Source organism: Culex quinquefasciatus, chromosome 2, assembly GCF_015732765.1.
Source record: "Culex quinquefasciatus strain JHB chromosome 2, VPISU_Cqui_1.0_pri_paternal, whole genome shotgun sequence".
Taxonomy (NCBI): Eukaryota; Metazoa; Arthropoda; class Insecta; order Diptera; family Culicidae; genus Culex; species Culex quinquefasciatus.
In genome coordinates this window covers 91609539-91632912 of record NC_051862.1, presented here as the reverse complement: position 1 = coordinate 91632912, position 23374 = coordinate 91609539, and the positions used below count along the sequence as shown (strand labels likewise).

The 23374-nt window shown below is 34.5% G+C and overlaps 1 protein-coding gene across 4 annotated transcripts in view; it reads left to right on the top strand.

Moving 5' to 3' along the window:
* Positions 1 to 23374, top strand: part of LOC6053441 — a 769747-nt gene that overhangs the window by 519113 nt on the left and 227260 nt on the right. The window contains exon 1 of one of the 4 annotated variants that reach the window (XM_038253398.1): positions 20684 to 20805. The exons of 1 other annotated variant lie outside the window; for it this stretch is intronic. The gene's annotated coding sequence lies outside the window, so the exon portion shown is untranslated. Of the gene's footprint in view, positions 1 to 20683; positions 20889 to 21178; positions 21872 to 23374 lie in introns of those variants that run through there. 2 more of the 4 variants (XM_038253397.1, XM_038253399.1) reach the window with 2 other exon arrangements.

Below are 23374 nucleotides of genomic sequence, written 5' to 3'. Positions count from 1 at the left end.
CTATTTTTAAAATTTTCTAAGATTATTTGCTGCTAAAATGAAAAAAGTCTATCATGCACTTTATCACAACTTTTTAACTATGTAACCTTTTTACATTTTAACCATTGAACCATTTAAAAAAATAGAAAAAAAATCTGATTGGGTAAAAATTTTCACAAAACAGTTTAAGTTTAAAAAAAATCAGTAAAAAAGTCTTATTTTTTCTATGTGAATTAAAAAAAATTAACTTTAGCTGAAGACACCAAATCGAACAGAAAATCTATTCTAAAGATTTGTTTATTGAATATTTTCAGACCACTTTTGTATAAAGAGCAACAAAAAGTGTGTCAATTTAATCTAATCTAATCTAATCTAATCTAATCTAATCTAATCTAATCTAATCTAATCTAATCTAATCTAATCTAATCTAATCTAATCTAATCTAATCTAATCTAATCTAATCTCAATGCAGAATTCTTGAAAAATCGTCAAATGACCAAATCCCTCCCAATCCCCGAGCATGGGTAAATAACAAGGGAAATGCGTAATAATACCTTTCTCCGGTATCAACACCAAATTTTGGTATTCCTGGACCCTTAAAAATTTGTCTTAAGGATTATGCAAGAGCAAAATGTGGTATCATACCAATTTAAGGTATTGTTTTGATATTGCAAAATTGCAGAATTTGTCAATGGTCGAACACCACATTTTGGTATTATTTTGGTATTAAGGTGTTTTATCAATTTCCTCTGAAACTATGGGAAAATTTTGACCAATTTTGACAAAATAATTAATTTTGCGCTAAAATGATGTCTCAAAGCGAATGCTTTCATTGAAAACCGAAAATTTCAAACTTGATTTTAAACATTTTTGATATACCCCCTACAGAAATGACTTGAAATTGTGGAAAATTTTCTAAGTCAGGATGGCACATTTTGATATTATTTTGGTATTAAAGTGTTTTATCAAATTCCTCTGAAACTATGGGAAAATTTTGACCAATTTTGACAAAATAATTAATTTTGCGCTAAAACGAGGTCTCAAAGCGAATGCTTTCATTGAAAACCGGAAATTTCAAACTTGATTTTAAACATTTTTGATATACCCCCTACAGAAATGACTTGAAATTGCGGAAAATTTTCTAAGTCAGGATGGCAAATTTTGGTATTATTTTGGTATTAAAGTATTTTATCAAATTCCTCTGAAACTATGGATTTTTTTTTAATTTTTGACGAGATAATTAATTTTGCGCTAAAATGACTTGAAACCCAAAAATGTTAAAGCTGATTTAAATTTTTTTGTGATATACCCACTAATATTTTTTTCAAAAACGTTGAAATTTTTCTAAGTTGGGATAACCAAATACTTTGAAAAACGAGTCAATCAACAGATTATTGAATTTTGGTGAATTTCAATCCAGTTTCATTTTATAATACTTATTTTTCAATCTTGTTTTTTTTCAGAAGCTTCAAGAACTTCAAGTACAGCCGTTCATCAATGACAAATGCATTCGGTGTGGTGAAGAATATCACTAAAAACAACATGGAATCATCAGGTGAGTAGATTTGGTTGTTGCATAAGGATCATTTACGTTTTTTTCACTAACTGCAACTGCTGCAAATAGCAAATTTTGGTATTACTTGTGCAAATACCAGCGACCAAAATGTGCTCTTGGTTGCCCAGTAATAGATGGTAAAATACCATGAAATCAAACCAATATCATGTTTGTGGAAGACCACAGGAATACCAAAATATGATTTTCCAAGGGCGGGAATACCTAAAATTAAAACCATGACAATACCAAGTTTTGGTATTCAAGCAATGTTCAAAATCCAGAAGACCTCAACTTGGTATTGAAATGATTTTATTTTGTGGTATTATTTTACCTTTGGAATAACATGGTATGGTATTGTTGTGCCCTTCCACATACAAGCTTTTGGTATGATTTCATGGTATTTTACCATCTATTACTGGGCAACCAAGGGCACATTTTGGTCGCTGTTATTTGCCCAAGTAATACCAAAATTTGGTATTCCCGTGTTATTTACCCCTGCTCGGGTCGTAGTACCGAATTTTTGATTCTTGATTTCATGTGTAGTAATGAACACTTCCTACTTGGTATTATATACAACCCACCTCAATTAGACTGTGCTGATATATTACACAATCTGATTTCTGAATATCATTCCAAATACAAATCAACTTATTTCATCGGTGACTTCAATACTGATCCTTCCAAATCGAATACCAAATCGGTCCGTTTTTGTGAAATATTAGAAATGATGTCTTTTTGCTGTATTAATGAAGAGCCTACTTTCTTTTATAACTCTGGCTGTTCGTTATTAGATCTTTTTCTTACAGATAACCCTGATTCGGTCTTAAAATTCAACCAAGTTTCTATGCCTGGAATTTCTAGGCACGATTTAATTTTGGCAACTATTGATTTCTCATCGAATCCTGATACAAATAGAGTTTGGTATCGTGATTACAATTTCGCTGATTTACCTGCAATTCAAAATGCGTTCTATAATACTAATTGGACTAATTACTTTGAAATCTCGGATCCTAACAGATTAGTTGATTTACTTAATGAACATCTGGTTTACTCTTTTAATGAATTTGTTCCGCTTAGACTAAGCAAAACTAAATCAAATCCCTGGTTTAGCAATACGATTCAGAGTGTTATGATCGATAGAGATATTGCATATAGAAACTGGAAGCACAGTAATTTAGATTCAGACCACTCACTCTACAAGACTCTCAGAAATCGTGTAAATCTGTTGATAAAAAATGCTAAATCTAACCACCTTAAACAAAGAATTAACGTTTCTGCTCCCTGTAAACAGCTCTGGAGGAATATTAAAAATCTTGGCATCACCAAGAGTAATTCATCCTCGACAGTGTGTGATAGTTCTGCTAATGATATTAATCAATTTTTTACGTCTAACTTCACTCCGTCACAAATCTATACTAGTATTCCTAATGTAAACCCCAATGGTTTTCACTTTAAACCCGTAGAAAACCATGAAATAATTAATGCAATTTTCTCTATTAGTTCCAATGCTGTTGGTCTTGATAATGTCCCCATAAAATTTATAAAAATTATGTTGCCTTTAATTTTACCGATGATTTCCCACCTATTCAATTCAATCATTATAAGTTCCGTTTATCCCCTAGCTTGGAAGAGAGTCAAAGTTATACCAATTAAGAAAAAAGCTTCATCCTCTTGTGTTACAAATATGAGACCAATTAGTATCCTTAGCGCACTTTCGAAAGTTCTGGAAAAAATTCTGAAAGCACAAATCCAGGGTTACATAAATGAATTTGATCTATTATCACCTTTCCAGTCTGGGTTTAGAAAGGATCATAGCACTGAAACAGCCCTTCTCAAAGTACATGATGATATAGCTTGCTGTGTTGATAAAAAAGGAGTTGCTATTTTACTTTTGGTAGACTTTGCCAAAGCATTCGATCGTGTATCACATGCTAAACTTATTGATAAACTGATATCTATCTTTGGGTTTTCCCAACATGCTGCATCTCTAATTCAATCTTATTTATCAGAACGTAGTCAATGTGTCTATCACAATGACTGTTATTCGTTGTTCGAACTTATTCTCTCTGGGGTGCCTCAAGGTTCAGTACTTGGTCCTCTTCTTTTTTCATTGTTTATTAATGATTTGCCATCAATTTTAGATCATTGTTTGGTACATTTATTTGCTGACGACGTTCAAATTTACTATTGTGCCAAGAAAAATTCAAATAATCTTTTAATTTCGAATGAAATCAACCATGATCTGGCCAAAGTTCATCATTGGTCCGAAAATAATTTTCTTCCTATTAATCCAAGTAAAACAAAAGCACTTCTTATAAGCAATCTAAGAACTCCACCTTCCCCTCCTCCATTAGTTATGTCAGGTGAAAGAATAGAATTTTTTGAAAGCGCCAATAACCTTGGTATAATTTTTAAATCGAATCTGGACTGGAGCTCGCACATAAATGCACAAGTTGGAAAAGTGTATGGAACACTTAAAAAGCTTATTCTAATTACCAAAAATTTCGATATTGCCACGAAGCTTAAACTGTTTAAAACGCTAATCTATCCTCATTTTATCTATGGAGATTTCGTTCTTTCTAACGCTACAGTGGCTGCACTTGATAGACTCAGAGTTGCCCTGAATGCATGTGTTCGATATGTATATAATCTTTCAAGATATGATAGTGTTACTAACTACCAAAGTAATCTCTTAGGATGTCCGTTTTCCCAATTTATTAAATTTCGCTCTTCAGTTACACTTTTCAGAATAATTCATAGTAAAAACCCAACTATCTTTTTACCAAACTAGTTCCTTTTCGTAATCAGAGAACGAATAATTTTATTATACCTAATCATTCCTCTGCTTATTATAATGGTTCACTGTTTGCAAGAGGCGTATCTACCTGGAATTCTCTACCTACAAACTTAAAATCATGTAGAAATATTCCTTGCTTCAAGAGACAATTGCTAAACTTACTCAACGATTAGGATTAACAAAACGCATTCGAGATAAAATAGTAAATATAAATAGTATTAGTGCTAGGGTTACGAAACTGTGAATTTATCATACTAAATCAAAATGTAATATTTTATAAGACTGTGTCTTACATTACATGAATAAACAATAATAATAATAATAATAATAATAACAAACAATCTAATCTAATCTAATCTAATCTAATCTAATCTAATCTAATCTAATCTAATCTAATCTAATCTAATCTAATCTAATCTAATCTAATCTAATCTAATCTAATCTAATCTAATCTAATCTAATCTAATCTAATCTAATCTAATCTAATCTAATCTAATCTAATCTAATCTAATCTAATCTAATCTAATCTAATCTAATCTAATCTAATCTAATCTAATCTAATCTAATCTAATCTAATCTAATCTAATCTAATCTAATCTAATCTAATCTAATCTAATCTAATCTAATCTAATCTAATCTAATCTAATCTAATCTAATCTAATCTAATCTAATCTAATCTAATCTAATCTAATCTAATCTAATCTAATCTAATCTAATCTAATCTAATCTAATCTAATCTAATCTAATCTAATCTAATCTAATCTAATCTAATCTAATCTAATCTAATCTAATCTAATCTAATCTAATCTAATCTAATCTAATCTAATCTAATCTAATCTAATCTAATCTAATCTAATCTAATCTAATCTAATCTAATCTAATCTAATCTAATCTAATCTAATCTAATCTAATCTAATCTAATCTAATCTAATCTAATCTAATCTAATCTAATCTAATCTAATCTAATCTAATCTAATCTAATCTAATCTAATCTAATCTAATCTAATCTAATCTAATCTAATCTAATCTAATCTAATCTAATCTAATCTAATCTAATCTAATCTAATCTAATCTAATCTAATCTAATCTAATCTAATCTAATCTAATCTAATCTAACACAACCGCAGCCAATCCGATGAAAGCATGCCTGAAAGTCTTGTGATAAGATTACGCCCCTAGCACTCTTCTTATCATAATTAATAATTGCAATACATCCGAGAACACCCGAAATTGTAAAACAAAAATTAAAGCCGCCAGCCCTACTACGTTATATTTACCGCAGGGAGGTTTCTGAGAACGGATCACATTTCACAAAATCTACAGGGGAGGGAGGATGCGTGGACATACCGTGCCAAACGCTCTGGTCAAAATGTGTAAGGAAACCTTTATGAAAAAAATCAATGATGTAAAATGGTAAAATTAATTATTTTTTTTTTTTAAACTTCATCATCCCGGTATGAGAATCGAACTAACGACCTCTGGATTGGAAACCCAGCACGCCGCCAGTCGAAACCCATCCCCTACCGGTCAGTATTCCCAGTGAGCATATTTACTCTTTTAAGGGATCTGACATTGCCGAGCCAGACAGGAATCGAACCCATCACCTTCCGCTTACAAGGCGAAACCCGTAACCTCACGGCCACGGAAGCTCGGCAAAAAAATTAACGCAACTATGATTGCATAATCAAAACCCACTGATCACTGATTTTCCACAGAACTTTTCTCCCCATGGAAGAAATCACATTTTACAAAACTGTTTAAGAGAGAAAAGCAACCAAAAAAAACCCTAAATCCATTGAGATGTATGGTGATTGCTGAATCAAGTGCTCCTCCGAAGGAGAGATTTTGGATCTCTGCACGAACATCAGCGGAAGAAGCGAAATTACTACACTTCCCGAGGACGTGCCCCGGAAAAGGATACCACCGCCGACGACGAGGGTCGGTTCTGTCAGTTCGTTGGCGTTTCTGGTACGGTGTAAGAATGTAGATATTTTTTTCGCCTGGTGCCAAGGGAATGTATGTATTGCTGAAGCAACATGCTGTAGACTGGGAAGAGCTCGTCTTTTGCGGGGAATAAAAAGAGAATGATTGCTGAATGCAAATTTTTAATCACTTCAATTAGTGCGAGTTACCTTACATTAAAATGAAAAAAACGAAAAAATATTTCAGAACAATTCCAAAAAGCAAAAGTGTGTTTTGTGCCAAAAGAGGCAAAATGCAAATTAGTTTTTTTTGCTTTCTGCACTTTTCTTCGCCCACCAGGGAAAAAGTAAAGTCGCGAAGCAATTAGAGATAATTTTTCAGCATTTCCAATTCAATTTGTATGCAAACTCATATTATTAATTAATTAGAGAATTGCAGACTCGGCGGAACCAACAAACTCACCTAGTCAGTTGGATTGAGTGGATTCAATGGAATTGAACGACTTTTCAACCCAAATCCGTCTGCAGGTCGTGACGAAGTTCTGAAACGCACTGTCGTCGTTCATCATCTTCTTTTTTCTGAAAGAGTGAGTTAGTGATTGTGCGGCTTTTGCCACAGTATCATCGCAGGCTGACAGGCCATAGTCGGTCTTTTCAAAGCACTGAAAGTCAAGTCAGCAAGCGAAAAAAAAAAAGAATCTGCTCAGAACAATGATCTGCGGCCTAGTCTGCGGCTCTGCTGTCTCAACCGGATACTCACCGTTTCAACTGCTGGCGGTTGAGGTAGAGAGGTAGGTCGGTTGGCCACGCCAAGAGACCGACTCAAGATGATAGAGGATGCTAAGTGGCACTGACTAAGACGTCGACTACGTGGCGGCGGGACTGCGTTTAGATTTTTCTTCGTCAACGTCAACGCAACGCGCGAGGAAAGTGAAACGACTCGCCGCGGAAAAGGTGGGTTTGAGTGACAGGAGCGTAGCGGGGGTAGTTTATTTTGCAGTCATTTTTGTTAGGATATTAAAACAGCCTAAACCTGAAATATTATACTGTCTATTAAAAATTCAAAAATCTTTAAACTACAAAAATTCAAAGATTATGCAAAGTCTATAATTTAAAAAAAAAACTGAAATACAAAAAAAAACTAAAATTAAAACAAAAAAACATTAAAAAAATTTAAGATTCGTCCAAATATTATAGTTTTTAACTTAATAATCAACAAATGTAAAATTCGTGGATTTAGAAATACTGAATTCTTCAGAAAATTCGTGGATTTAAAAAAACAGATTTTTTTCAATAAACTGAAAATATTGAAATTTGTCATCAGAAAAATCATAAATCGTCATACTTGAAATTTCAAAATACTTAAATTTTTATAAATTTATAATTTTGAAATGAAAAAAAAATCTAAATAAAAAGATTTAGAAATCTCATAATTGATAATGCTGATGCAAATATTTGTCGAAGCCTTTGAAAAAAAAAACATTTAAAAATTTAAATAACAAGCCATAGTCTCAACATTTGAATGCAAAAAGAGTTTTAAAATGCATTTTACACTAGTTCAGTTGTTTTGCAATCATTAGTTTTCAAAAAAAAAGTAAGATTTGACGAAAACAAAAAAATAGCAAAAAAAAAACTTTTCGCGACACTATGCATTTGCTAAACATCAAAAATTTTCATAAATTCAAAAGATGTTTAAGAGCAATTCCAGCTCAAACCGGGATTTTTTATGGTACTTTTGTACTCGACCCTCTCCGATTTCAATGACAAATGACATTTGATAAGGGCATAAGTTATTTGAATATTTTTGTATTTTGTAATTTAAAAATTACTGTATCTCGAAGCCGTTGCATCGTATCAAAAAGTGGCCAAAGACAAACTTCTAGGAAATTTGATAGGCTTTCTGAAAAAAAATACACTAAAAGAAAAATACACGCAAATTTCATGAGAATTTTAAATTTTTAAGTTTAAAAAACTTTTAATAAAATTTGCACCAGCCTTAACTGAAAATATTGAAATTTGCCATCAATAAAATGAAAAATCGTCAAACTTGAAAATTCAAAATAATAAAATTTAAAAAAAATACTGGTTTTGAAATGAAAAAAAAAATCTTAATTTAAAAATGTAGCAATTTAAAAATTTAAAAACTACAAAAAAATCAAAATTCAAAAAAATTTGAATTTGAGTGATTTGAAAATTTTAAAATGTTCAAACGAAAGAAAAATTGGGAACAAAATACAAAAATCGTAAAATATTACAATTCTGAAACAGTAAAACAAAATAAACAAATAAAAAATAAGGGACCATCCATAAACCACTTGGATACTTTCTTGAAATCTTAGTACCCCCCCCCCCCCTCAAGGACAATTTCCATACAAAAAAAAAATGAGAGCGTGATCAATCGCTGACCCCCCCCATTAGGTGTCCAAGTGGTTTATGGATGGTCCTTTAATAATATTGCACAATTCCCACTGCATTGGGACCATCCATAAACCACGTGGACACTTTGGGGGGGGGGGGTGGTAAGATTGTTTTGTATGGACAATTGTCCACGAAGGGGGGGGGGGGTTCGAGATTACCAAAAAAGTGTCCACGTGGTTTATGAATGGTCCCATTTGACGATTTAAAGTTTCAAAAAACTAAAAAAATACCAAAAAAATAAAATTTAATAATCCTATTTTTTTAAATCACTAATTTAAAAAAAAAATTGTTTTCAAATTTGCAAACCCAAAATATTAAAATTTGGGGGCAAAACAATATTTTTCAAAATTTTAATGAAAATAAAAGTCAAATTAACTTAAAACCATCTAAATCGCATTTCTCTGCATTGATAATCATATTTAGCATGTTTGGGCTGGATTTAAAATATTTTTTTTTATGAAATTCCAACGTACAGCACCGCAAAAAATTATTTTTGTCAAAAATATAAATTTTCGTCAATACTTAGGTATTTTGCAAAAAAACTGGACAATTGCATATTGCATTTTTAAACACTTTTTTCATTCAAATGTTAAAACCGTGTCTCGTACATTCATTTTTTTAAGCATAGTTCCAACATTTGCAAAAAAAGTGCAATATATAAGGCTTGACGAAAACAAAAAATTTCAGCGAAAAAAAATGTTTTGCGATACTGTACTGATTTTAGTGATTGCACTAGATTTCCATAAAAAATTGAACTATTTTGAAAAATATTTTTGCTCAATGAAAACGAGTTCAAATCGTGAAACGTACTGCCTTATCCGATTCTTTGGACAATTTTACACTAATAACTTTTTAGATAAGTTTTCAATTTATAAGTTTTAATTGTTATTGAAACTGAATTTAAAAAATATCTTTTTGCAATTCCGTCGTGAAACTACTTCCTTTTCCTGTCATTCTTGAACGACGAAATAGCCTACTTTTCTGTACCAAAAATAACAGAATCGAATAGCAACACTTTTCAAAATAAATGCTGAAAAGTTCTACTTTTCAGCACTGAAATGGGTGCTGAAAAGTTGAACTTTTCAGCACTTTTTCGAAAAGTAACACTTTTCAACATTTTTGATTTAAACGATTTATTTACAAAATACATGAAAATTTGACATAAAATTTCACTCAATGGGTGTTTATCGGAATTGCAAAAAATGTTGTATGGAACTCGTTGCAAAACTTGATTTTTTCAGCACTCTTCGTATTTATCCAACTCGGTGAACCTCGTTGAATAAATGTACGACTCGTGCTGAAAAAATCCTCTTTTTGCAACTTGTTGCATAAACAACTATTAGATTTGTAGGCATTTTCAGTAGAACAAGTTTTACAGTACATATGGGTTATGGACCAATATAAATTGGTTTAGGGGACAATAAAATTTGATTTTTCCTGAAAATATCAATTACTAATGAATTTTGATCAAATTTTGAACTTTGTATCTACCTGACCTAAATATTATATACATTTTATAAATAGCTATTGAATATAGATAATCAAACATTTGTTGTGATTTTTTCAAATGAAACATTCAAAGAAACCTTACCAATGGTCAATTTGATGTAAAGAATTGAAAATGCACACTTTTAGGCTGAAATTTGTAAGAACTTTTAAAATTGAAAACTATAACTTGTGACATAAATCTTTCAAATTCATATGAAATTATTATTTTTCTATTGACATGTTATTTAAAACCCCTTAAAACGCCTAACCACTCAAGCAAACCCGTCTGTCTTCTTGAATGATTTCCCCACCAGCATCCCCAGCTGCACACGAAACTGGAAGTCTTTGCGTGCTCGTCCTGTCTAGCGCACTGAGCAGAGTTTTAAAAATAAGTCTGAAAATCCTCCAGGTTGACTAGACGTGTGTTCTGCTTCCAAAAGAGTTCCTTCTCTGTTGGTGAAACAAAAAGAAGCACGGTAATGTTTAAAATTAGGATGATTTTCCCAGACGCGTGCCGTGGCCGTCGTAGCGTGGGCCGCCTCTCCAAGAATTGAGCTGATTCAATTATCCGTGGCGGATAATGAGCTGTCCTGAACAGTGGCTGGCAGCAGAAGTTGCTCATCGCATCGTGTTGTGATGCTGATGTTAAAAAGTCGTTGCCTTATTTTATGGTAATTAGAAACATTATTCTTGGAAAGAATAGAGGGAAGTGTACTGAGAGGACTTTCCCAGCCATACTAAATCTACCTTTAAAATCTCTTCAGTTGATCCCACGTGGCTTTATCCCACTTTTGGGAGGCGGTTGGCCACTTGACTCTACTGGCCGAGTTCAGCGCCTCCGACAAAAACGACGACTGCCCATGACATTAACACTTTTGGCCACAGTTTATACACCTCTTTTGAAAACGGCCACACTCTCTGCTTCAGGAGTCGAGTGGCGGCGCGGTGGCAGGAAAAGCCCCATAATTCCCAAGTGATTTGCATAATTTACCGTGACCATTCTATGATGGCAACGAGCGAGCCGTTTTCCGTCCCGGAACGTCCTTCCGGGGAACACACACACACACAAAAAGGGGTTCGGCGAAACTTTTCAATTGCAAGTGGCTGCTTGGGCCAACACGCGGCCACGCCGCACTCCATATCATTAAATAAATTACACTTGAATTCATCATTTCCCTGGCACTGGAAATTTTGGGGTTGGTGTTGCTAACAGAACCCCACTTCTTCGAAGTGGAACTGGAAAATCTAGTATTTTTTCGGAAAGATAGAATTTACCTTTTACTCAATTATGAATAAAATCTTAAAAATTAAACCAATTTTCATCTAAATCAGCTAACTCAAAAATTTAAGAAAAAATAAACAAATATTTCTCAGTGTCAAAACCCGTGTCCCAAAAGGACATTCCATGCCACTGGTGGGGGCCAGCCGGGATCAGCCAGGGCCTGCTGGGTCGAAATTGGATGGGCCATTCATTTGAAATGGTTTAAATAAAAGTTAAAATCATTGCCACGCGCTCATTTTTTTTTTGTTCATGTTTCAAAACCTCCCCTGAGGTCTGGAGGGTCGTCCCCGCGGTCGTCGGTGGCAGCTCAGATCATCGTCAGATGGCCGTTTCATAAAGGGGTCTGGGGAATAATTTCTTTACCGGCGGTCATGCATAAATGTTGGTGTTTTTGCGAATGTTCATTCCGCTGGTTTTGCATTCAAAAGAAACGTTAATTTAAGGACATGGTCCAGAGATTGGCAATGGAGGAAAGGTCTGGTGGCACACGTGTATCGCACGCAATTGAAATGTTAGCAAATGAGGGGAATGTATTCATTGTTGCTGGTTGATATTTGATAAAAATCTTTTAGCAATCTTGATTCTTGATTCTTTTAGCAATCATTTATTAATCAAAATAAATTTCGATTTTTTCCTTTCTTTTGTTTTCATGAGATTATATTTGAAAAAAGTTTGTTTTGTTCAAAAACGATTGCATTTCTAGTATAGCCTTTTTCTGCATTTGTGTTACATACTGATTTACAAGTGAAAGTTTTGAAAAACGTACCATGCTATATGAACACTTAGTTCGTTGTTCCGAATTTATGAACGCTTGTTCACGATTTCGGAGACTGATTTTTCCCCGTGCACTAAGTTGTTAGTTAACATCATATTCATACCAAATTATTTTCTAGATGGATTGAGGATGACTATTTTAAGTTGAGATAATGAAATTTATAAGTTTTTATCTAATAACTTCATTTTTGTAATTATATTCGAATGATGTAAAAAACTTGTTGAGCTTATTTAAAGTATACAATTTTTTTAAGAAATCATCTTTCGGACCCGAATGACTCTTGAGTTAAGTGGTCCTTAAACGCAAATAAATAAAAATAAATAAAAGAATTGATCATTTGGCGAGCTTCTTGTGATTGAATTTGATAAATTTGGGGTCACTGAACACAAATTTGATCTTAAAAAAAAAAATAAAGTTGAAAAACATTGTTTCCATAGTTTGACTTGTTTAAACAAGATTTGTTTTGATCATTCGATATTTCACTTATTAGTTAAATTTTCACTGCAATTTAAAAAAAATAGACAGCTTTTGTTAAGAAATGAATTACAAATTGTTATACAGCAATTCCCCACGAAAACAGCATGATTCGAAAAAAAAAGTTCTCCGATCGGGCTCAAAATTTTGCTGGGGGTTCGTTGGCCGAAATAGTTAGACCCATATTTTTTTGTTTGGCCATTAGGGTGACCTACACCGTGTTAGGGTGGTCCGAAAAATGGCAATTTTCGTCGATTTTCGCAAAAACCACTTTTTTTCTAAAAATCATTTCTCCGCGCCATTCCATCCGTTTTTGGCTGTCTTAGGCGCAAAAGACAGGTGATTAGTTTGGATATTTGGGAAAAATAGTAAGAGGTTCCAAAAATCTAACATTTGAAAAGGTCGTATGGAAACTTAAAATGCTGTTTTGAAGGTCTCGGGACCAAAGAGCCTATGTCTGAAAATATTTTTATCAGATTCTTCGGAAAATTTTACATAACATATTTAAAAATGGTGAAGTTGTGTTTTCAATACTCTGAGATACGATTTTTTGAAAATAAAAACTGTGTTTTTCGACGCGCCACGCGCAAAAATGGGAAAATGACGAAATCGGGAAAAAATCGACTTTTTCACTAAAACTGCGATAACTTCAAAATTTCAGCGATGACCTTTATATTTTTGGGTACCAAATTTTTTGTAATTAAAATACGCAAATTTTTATACCCATTTTTTTCATTTCAATTGGATATATGGGCTTACAGATATAAGCTTAATTAAATTGCTCATATCTGAAAATAGAATTTTTTTTTTCATTGTGGTAGAAACCTGGATAATAAATCAGCTTACGTTAATATTCAAACGAGTAAAATTAAAAAGTTGTCAGAGGCAAACTTATGGGAAATTGGACGAGCTTTCCGGTAAAAATATTTACGAGACTTAAAATTCAAGTCTATCATATATAGAAATTGCCAAAAACGACTTAAAAACCTATTTTTTCAACATTTTTATTTTTAAAACCGCTGTATCTTCACAAGGATTGGACATAGGACAATGGTCAATATGGAGACTTTTATGTAAAATTGCCTGGGAAATTGATTTCCACTATCGGGTTTTGAAAATTTCGATGTTTGGACCACTTTTCAAAAAAACAGTTTTAGTAAATGATTTTTGTATTTTTTTAGGAGAGACATACCATCCTGCATTTTTCGTGAGTCTTTTTGTAACATCTTAGGCTATTTTCACAAAAATTTTGAACGAAAAAAATCGTGATATCACCTTAAAATTTAACTATTAAACTTAAAAATTGAAAAATCTCATAGAATTGGCGTGTATTTTTATCAAAAAGCTCGTCTAATTTCCTACTAGTTTGTCTTAGACTACTTTTTGATACGATGCAACGGCTTCGAGATACAGCAATATTTAAATTACAAAATACAAAAATATTGAAAACCATTACGCCCTTCTCAAATGTCATTATCGAGTGCAACTTTCCCCATATACACAAAAATGGCTTTTATAGGCATGTCTTAAAAGTTTCAATGAAATCAGAGATGGTCGGGAACAAAAGTACCAGAAAAATTCCTGATTTGAGCTGGCATTGCTCTATATTAAAAATGGGCAAATTATGTTTTCCTTGCAGGAAGCATTGTAAGCACTCATTAAAATATGTTACAACCAAACATTTTATCTGCTCTAGCAATGCAACGCATAGACAAGAACATCTCTTCACAAATATAGCACAAAATTTGCTGCTATGCGCTATTTACTAAGCGCAGCATCCGGATAAATTCCACCTCAGCTCACATTCATCAAAGAAGTGGGTAAGAATTTTCCAGCTTTTCCTTATGCACTTTGCCTCGAACGCTTTTCCCCTTCAATTCCTGCGCCATAGAATAAGGTGCGATCCCTTTCTCGCCGAATAGAACTATTTCCCTTTTAGCTCTGCGTTCTCATCCTCGTCATCATCATCATTGATGTCACGTAAATACACATTTTCCACCTCATTCCACTCATTGACCGGAAATAGTCTCGCCGTCCGCCGTTCCGTCGTCGGGTGGGGATATGAATATTTCTACCGTCATCCGGTCATTCTTTGGCCATCAAACTCCCCAACCGGCGGTTGTGCTCCCCGCGGGAGTCCAGAGTGGGTTGTATATTTTTCCCTTTGAAGAGCGGACTCTCTGGTGGCCAGCGAAAAATCGGATTAAAGTCGACTGCTTTCCCATGCCCAAAAACGTCTTGGGGAAGTTCTATGGGAAATTGCAAAATATTCGATTATGAATCAAAAGTCTACAATTGAAAAAATGAAAGAAACAAGTTAAATATGAAATGTGGATGATTGTTGGCTTTACCTCAATAATTAGTGATTTTTCCCAAACAAACTTCAACACTCAACAACGACTCCTGAATCTCAACCGATTTGGCTTAAAATTAGCACAGATACTTATACTAACTTAAGGAATCAAGATGGTAGTCATTCGATCCAATTCGTGAATTTCTTCAATAGATATTTTAACAAATATATTTTGGTAGTTGTAAAAATGGGTTTATTTTCGGATAACTTCAAAATCATGCAGCGCTTATGTTTTAAATCAACACCTTAACTATCGACCTCTAGTGGATTTATTTGGAAACTAGCATGTTGCATGCATTCAGGCGCAAACAGGAAGCCTTTGCTTTTGTAAGAAAGGTATCAATCTTTAGAAAGATTTAAATCTGATTTGTGTTTAAAATTCTGTGAGTTTTGCGAAATTCCCAGAGAATTCCCCCCTGGTGTTTTCCCGCCCGAAATGACCCCCACTCTCAAAGTATCGCAAAAGCACATTTCTAGGCAAAAGTTAGATGGCGGAAAAGATTTTTCGGTCAGCACAAAATTGCCGGCTGGTAAACTTAATCTTTTTCTTTCACTAGTGCTGTTTTGACGAGAAGAAGACGACGGCTTCTTGAATAAATATGAAATTTTATGAAAACTCTTTGCTTTGAAGATTTTGTGTGCGCACACAAGACGTCGATGTTGCCCTCCGGTTATGTGAGAGGGGGGGAGGATTCTTTTGGGAATCGACATGCCCAAATCTGTTCTGCCAAGACAGAGAGAGAGAGAGAGATGTATGCCAATGCATATACATTTCACAGAGCAGTTTTGTCTAACTGGCCAAACACGATGGTTGTGGGGGTGGACTGTGAAGGGAAAGGGGGGAGATTGGTAAACATATTTTATTTCGTTTGGACTTTGGATTTTGGTTTGCCTCTTATTTTTCACAGTCACTGAACAGAAGAAGCTTGAAGGAAAGCTTTAGGTTCTTCAAGTGTGGGTGGTGGAGCTTTTTGTGTGGTGAAGAGTTTCAGTTTTCTTGTTAATCGAAGCTGAAATGGAAATTGTTTGGCAAACATTGTGGACAAATTTGCTTACCGGACTTGTTTCGACAGAATTTGAACTGCCTATGAAAGTCAAATAATTTGAAATTCAAACAGTCCAAATATCACAAGATATTTTATGAGATGTTGAAATAAATCGTACGAAAGTTGAACAAGCCATCTTGCTTGTCCTTTTCCAAAGTGCATCGATCCTAGTGTTAGAAATCATCATCTCATAAATCGTGCTCAATCAAGTAAAGTTGCTTCCGTTAGCAGCCATAAAACAGCTTCACTTAACCCTAGTTACTGCCGAATTACTCCGTTTAATTGCAGTTTGGCGCCTCACGTAGACTATTGTTCACGTTGCTAACTTCTTCTGCGCGTACACTTCACCGAACGAAGTGCAATATAACCTACATTTTTATTACAAGAGCACACTTCGAACTTCCCTCAAGCTAAGGAGGAGAAGGAAGTGTTTCTCGAACAAATATACACTTTTTTACGACAATTTACGGAAAATAGCACCATCAAACTTATAGTACTAGTTCGCTCGCAAAACTTGACGATTCTGCTGCTGCTGAGCGATGGCTGAACGACGAACTCACATCTCCTCCCGAAAGTACCCCCCTCAAAATCCACTTAACATAGTTCCCAAACGAAACATCACAATTTGCAGAAATGGATTCGCGTGTCATCGCTTGTACAGCCAAACCAAGGGTAGTGTGTGTACACGTGGTATTAGGGTGGTTCGCGTTTTACCATTTTCAAAACTCAAAATAAGTCAAAAGCGTGACTAAATTTGACCCATGAACCACCCTACCAAACTCATAGACAACCATGGAGGTGGTGGAAAAGCATACCTCTACACAGCGAGCTCCAGACACGTGAGGTACTCCACCTAGAGCCACAACACCCAAGGGGGAGAACCACCCTCCTCCTTCTTCCCCATTTCCCCACAGGACTTTTCGCGTACTTTTGCACCGGGACGTGAAGAAAAAGTCGTAAAAAAGGCAGTAATGTCGGCGAACGAATCTTCGATGAGTGAAATTGTGATTGCAAGGCGAAAACTGACTTCAAGGGGAGGACGACCTCGAAGTGCTGGGGGAAATGCCACCGATGATTTCCCGGGGAGAAACATTAGCGAGTGCCGACGCAAGCAGTTCGTGATGTGATTTTTGGTTGTGTGAGAGGAAAAAATACGAAGAGGAAAAGAAAAAAAAAGTATATTTTCGGTTTGTGTCCACACGGTTGGGACTGAAGTTCGGAACGAACGAATCGATGCCTGGCTGGAAGTCGATTTTGGTCCCAATGTGGGTTTTGCTGCCGGGGGAGTATGTCAACGAGGTTTGGGTCTGGGTGGAACCGACCTACGCTATGGTCACCAAAATCGAATTAACGTGAAATATTGGGACGACAATTTGATGTTTTCTCATTTATTATAGGACTGAGTTTAGCGTTAAAGTACTATTTGAGTTTAATGTAACGATAGTTGGTTGTTTTGATACTGTAATGCTTCTTTCTTCAAACTTTCTGGGAAAAAAAATATATGCAAAGTCCTAATCACAGATGAACATCCCTCCCCCCTTCTGATTTTTTTTTTGAAAAATCAGGAGGTGAAACAAATATTTGTCAAATAACTTCATAAATAAAATGAACTGAAACAGTTTGAAATATTAAACTAAACTAGCTGTCTAACTAGCTTTGTAGTTTTAGTACATAAAAAATTTAGAAAATAGTGAGTATAATTTAATCATTTTAAACAAAAAAAAACTTACAAAGCAATGTGCTTTTTATCTTAATAAAACAAAACTTTTCATGAACTCTTCGATGTTTTGATTGCTTTTGGCAGTATTTCAAATTTATGGAAAATTAAGCTAAGCGCTATGATTTGAATTTAAATTATTTTTTATTAGACCATTGCAAATTTAATCTCAAGTTTCTGCCTTCCCCCACTTCAAAAATTTCCAAAGAAAATACATGGGTCATTAAAAATTATTGCTGGAAATTTAAATATTCATTTAAAAACTTGAACAATTTGCATCTAGTAACCATGTTTTTTTTAAATCCAATAGAATTTTGAACCTCAAAGCGGGAAAAGACTTGAGAATTTTTTTTCCATTAATGCATTGATATTTTGCAAATTTCTGGTTATATCATAACTGAGCAATTCTCTACGATATCGGTATTTTTTCTTAAATTTTAATTTTTGTATTTTTTAATCCGGCTGAAACTTTTTTGGTGCCTTTAGTATGTCCAAAGAAGCAATTTTGCATCATTAGTCATTGTCATTGTCCATATAATTTTCCATACAAATTCGGCAGCTGTCCATACAAAAATGATGTAAGCAAATTCAAAAATCTGTATCTTTTGAAGGAATTTTTTGATCGATTTGGTGACTTCGGCAAAGTTGTAGGTATGTATACGGCCTACACTGTAAAAAAATGATACACGGTAAAAAAATTTTATGTGATTTTTATTCAACTTTTGTCACTAAAACTTGAATGCAAAAAAACGCTATTTTTTAATTTTTTGATATGTTTTAGAGGACATAAAATGCCAACTTTTCAGAAATTTCCAGAATGTGCAAAAAATCTTTGACCGAGTTATGAATTTTTTAATCAATACTGATTTTTTCAAAAAATCGAAATATTGGGGGCAACAATTCTTCAATTTAATTTTTCGATGTAAAATTGAATTTGCAATCAAAAAGTACTTTAGGGATTTTTTTTAGTGATAAAGTGCACCGTTTTCAAGTTTAATCCATTTTTTCTTTTTTGAAAAAAGTCGCAGTTTTTCATATTTTAAAATTAGTGCACATGGTTGCTCACTCTTGAAAAACTATTTTTCAAAAGCTAAGAAAATTCTCTATAATTTTGCTTTTTGAACTTTGTTGATACGACGCTTAGTTGCTGAGATATTGCCATGCAAAGGTTTAAAAACAGGAAAATTGATGTTTTCTAAGTCTTACCCCAACATCCCACCATTTTCTAATGTCGATATCTCAGCAACTAATGGTCTGATTTACAATGTTAAAATTTGAAACAATCGTGAAATTTTCCGATCTTTTCAAATACAATATTTTCAAAAAATTTTAATCAAGACTAACATTTCAAAAGGGCCAAACATTCAATATTACGCCCTTTTAAAATGTTAGTCTTGGTTCAATTTTTTTTTAAATATTTTTTTCGAAAAGATCGGTAAATTTTCACGAATGTTTCATATTTTAACATTGTAAATCGGACCATTAGTTGCTGAGATATCGACATTAGAAAATGGTGGGTTGTTTGGGTGAGAATTATAAAAAATCAATTTTCCTGTTTTTAAATCTTTGCATGGCAATATCTAAGCAACTAAGGGTTATAGCAACAAAGTTCAAAAATGCAAAATATAGAGAATTTTCTCAGCTTTTCAAAAATATTTTTTCCAAGAGTGGGCAAACATGGGCACTAATCAAAAAAAATAACTGCGACTATTTTCAAAAAAGTTACCTAAAAATGGCTATAACTTGAAAACGGTGCACTTTTTCACTAAAAAAAAATCACTAAAGTACTTTTTGATTGCAAAATTTGATTTTACATCGAAAAATGAAGTTGATTTTTTTTTTGAAAAATCAGTATTGATTCAAAAATTCATTACTCGGTCAAAGATTTTTTGCCCATTCTGGAAATTTCTGAAAAGTTGTCATTTGATGTCCCCTAAAACATATCAGAAAATAAAAAAAATAGTTTTTTTTTCAAATCAAGTTTTAGTGAAAAAATGAAATTAAAAATCACAATTTTTTTTACCGTGTATCATATTTTTTCAGTGTACACCTACAACTACCTACAACTTTGCCGAAGACACCAAATCGATCAAAAAAATTCTTCCAAAGATACAGATTTTCGAATTTTCACAAATCATTTTTGTATGGACAGCTGTCAAATTTGAATGAAAAATTATATGGACAAACTAATGATGCATAATGGCTTCTTTGGGAATACTGAAGGCACCAAAAAAGTTTCAACCGGATTAAAAAATACATAAATTAAAATTAAAGAAAAACGACCGATTTTGTAGATAATTGCTTTTATTTCAAATAATACTATGGAAATGAAAGTTATTGGCGATTTCAAGGAAGCAAACTCAAAAACCAAATTCAACCAGTTTCCACTACTCGCCGCTTGGCGTCGCCACCATTTCTACCCACACAGCATCACCCTTCGCTTCCTCCCAACATAAGTCCCACTCATAAATCACCCGGACCGGGTTCCGGGCGCTGCTTGCAATCTGTGGACCACATGTATCATTCACACGGCAAATCGCCCGCACGCTCTCTCTCCTCTCTAATTTTTTTCGCTTGCCTCTCTCCGAAATGAACCAAAACAAACCCAGCCACCACCGCCGTGTCATCGCGCACGTGTTTGCTCACATGTGGCTACTCGTAGGGTAGGCGCGCACATGTTCATGTCATTCATAGAGTTTGCGTGAATTCACTCGCGAACAAGGGGATGAACTCTCTCTTTGTTTGCGCGCTCGCCTCTCGGTTCATTCGCTCGCGCGCGCTCTCGCGGTTCGCTCTCACGCTCTCTTCACCCGTGGATCCGTTCTTCAGCGGTCCAACATGCGCAACATGAACGGGCCCGTTCGACTGCTTAGTTCGCGTTCAGTCGTGGAGCAGTTCGTACGCGTCGTGTGAACACACCTTTCCGGTCCGTGCGCGTTCGACGGAGTCGTTTTTGTTCCGTACAGGATCGCCGTCCGGCGCGGGTTTTTTGCGTGAAGGTAGTTTGGGCAGGGTGTTAAGAAGAACTTCCGGTTTCATGTGCGCCGGAAGCGCCGCGGTTGTGGTTGTGACGGTTTCGCGGGTAAGGATGTGCCGCTAATCGTGTCGGGAGTCTCCCCGTTAAGGGGGAGTCTCGTGCCACCCTCCCGTTTGAACGCTGGATTCGCTGGAAAAGTGTTCGGAACAAAGTGAAGATCTTTGTTTGGTGTGGCGTTGGATCCCCTCTCTGTCGGCGGTGAAGAAGAGCTGAATTTAATAATATTTTAACGTTCCACCACGCGAAATCAGCCAGAATCGCACGTACAATACTTTTTGTCTGTATTTGTGCAAAAAAGTGTGTGCACGTCCGTGTGAGTCTGTTCTCATGTGAATTCCGGGTATTCCGGTGTGTGGAGGGCATTGAAAATTCAACGACGCTGCAGGGGATTGGCGCCGCCCGGAACTCGCAAGTGGCCCCGGATTGAGATGTATTGTGCGTTTCGGGAGGGAAAATTCGCGCGCGCGGCACAACAAAACGTTCGGCGAGGGACACTTTGAGCGCGCCCGGAAGTGCCTCGTCGTGCGGTGAAAAGTATCTTTCAGGCTGAATGAAATTTTATTTATTCATGTTTCCTCAATTTGCCATCGTTAGGGCATTGTGCGGGGATCGGTGAATTTGGGTGTGTGTGCGAGCTAAAAAATGAAATATTGAATAAATTGCTGATAATACTTATCGCCGGATAAAGGGAAGGGGATCGAAGGGGTGTGGGTGTTCGTCGTCTGGTTTTGCGATAACACACCCTCCCCGCCCAAAAGAAAATCCCTGAAAAGAGTGTGTGCAGTGTGAAAGTACAGTGAAAATCGAGGAATCAAGAGCTCCCCGAAAAGCTTTTATCTATCGTTTGCGAAAGTGGAAATAGATTGTGCAGACACCTAAGTTTATGTGTTTGGACACGATATCCCCGGACAGCAGCTGCACCAGGACTAGGAAGAGAAGCGATTTTTCCAATAAATTAATTAATACCGCTTAGGTGTTTGTGTTTTTGTGGGCCGTACGTGTGACATAATGGCAAAAATTGGAACAAGGTGAACGGTGAACGAGATCAGACGAGAGTCGGTGTCGAACATGACTAAGTGGTGGCAAAATTTGAAACGCCCCCAGGAACGTAGACTGCAACAGAAGCAGTTGGGTTTGGGGTGGTTTCTGGGTGATTCTAGAGGGAGCGAACGAAGTTGTTGAAGAATTGATTTATTTTCGGAACAATGGCTTTTTGAACATCAAATTAATTATGATAGATTTTAAATTGAAGTAGAGTTTTAAAGCCTTGAATTAGGTGGTGGAGAATATTTACTTTAGAATCTGCTTGGTTAAGATTTAAGCCTATGTAGTATGATTTTTTTTTTATCTGAGATATTTTTTACTTTAATTCGAGTACTGTTCAAAAGAATTTGTTGAGGAGAACAACAACAACATGGAATTGTCATCCAATATTTTTCAGTTTATTCTATTAAAGAACGGAAATGCCAAACTTGGATGGAAGAAGGTTGAACATGTTTTGGATAAGTTTTTTGCAATAATTATTTTCTATAGTGTACAACATGTGTATCAATCAATTGTTATTTTGAGAAGTGTATCACTATATTTGAGATTGTTATGCAATATACTAAAATTTACACAAAATAACGAGTTTTATTTCAAGCAAAACAATGCAAATGGATCAATGTCAAATTGTACACAAAGAGTCTATCCAGGTTACGTCAGTTGATGTTTACATCAGAAATGAGCTGGATAGACTCTTTGTTTACACTTCGACATTGGCAAATTTTCTGATCTTTTTTGAAAAAGTATTTTGAAAATATTTTAAAAGGTGCCAAATATTCAGTCCTTCTTGAAATGTTAGTCTCGACTATTTTTTAAATATCAGAAAATTTTACAAATGTTTCATTTTTCAACACTGATAATTAGACTTGCAAGAATTTAAAAACTTCATTTTCCTTTGTTATTTTTCTTTTATTCATTGTATCTTAGCAAACAGAAGTTAATCATTAATGTTTCTTAGATAACATTTTAGGAAATTTTCTGAACTTAACAATTTTTAAAAATGAAAAAAAAAAACAGATCGAAACACTGCAAATTTTCATTTGCAATCAAATTATAAGTGACCATGTCTCGAAAACGATGCTCTTTTTTTCAAAATGTCTGTATAGTACTTTTTTATTTATTTTTTACTTAATTTTTAGTTTAAATCTACATTATTTTTTAAACACATTTAAAAAAGTCATACACAGCAAAAATCCGATGGTAAAATCGCATGCAAAAGCATGCACATCACCTTCGTCAAAATAAACACTTTTTTTTTTTTTTTTTTAATTTATATTTATTTTGATTTTCTCTTCCATGTACATTCATTCAGTTAAAATATTATTGAGTGTCCAATCACAATCGATGACTTTTCACCTCAATTTTAAATACTAGCAACTTTCATTTATTCATGAAATATTGTAGCTTTCGCTATTCAGTGATTTCAAATGTAGGAGGTCCTACATGTACAAAAGGGAAAAGGGATACCTTAAAACTAACTTATAAAC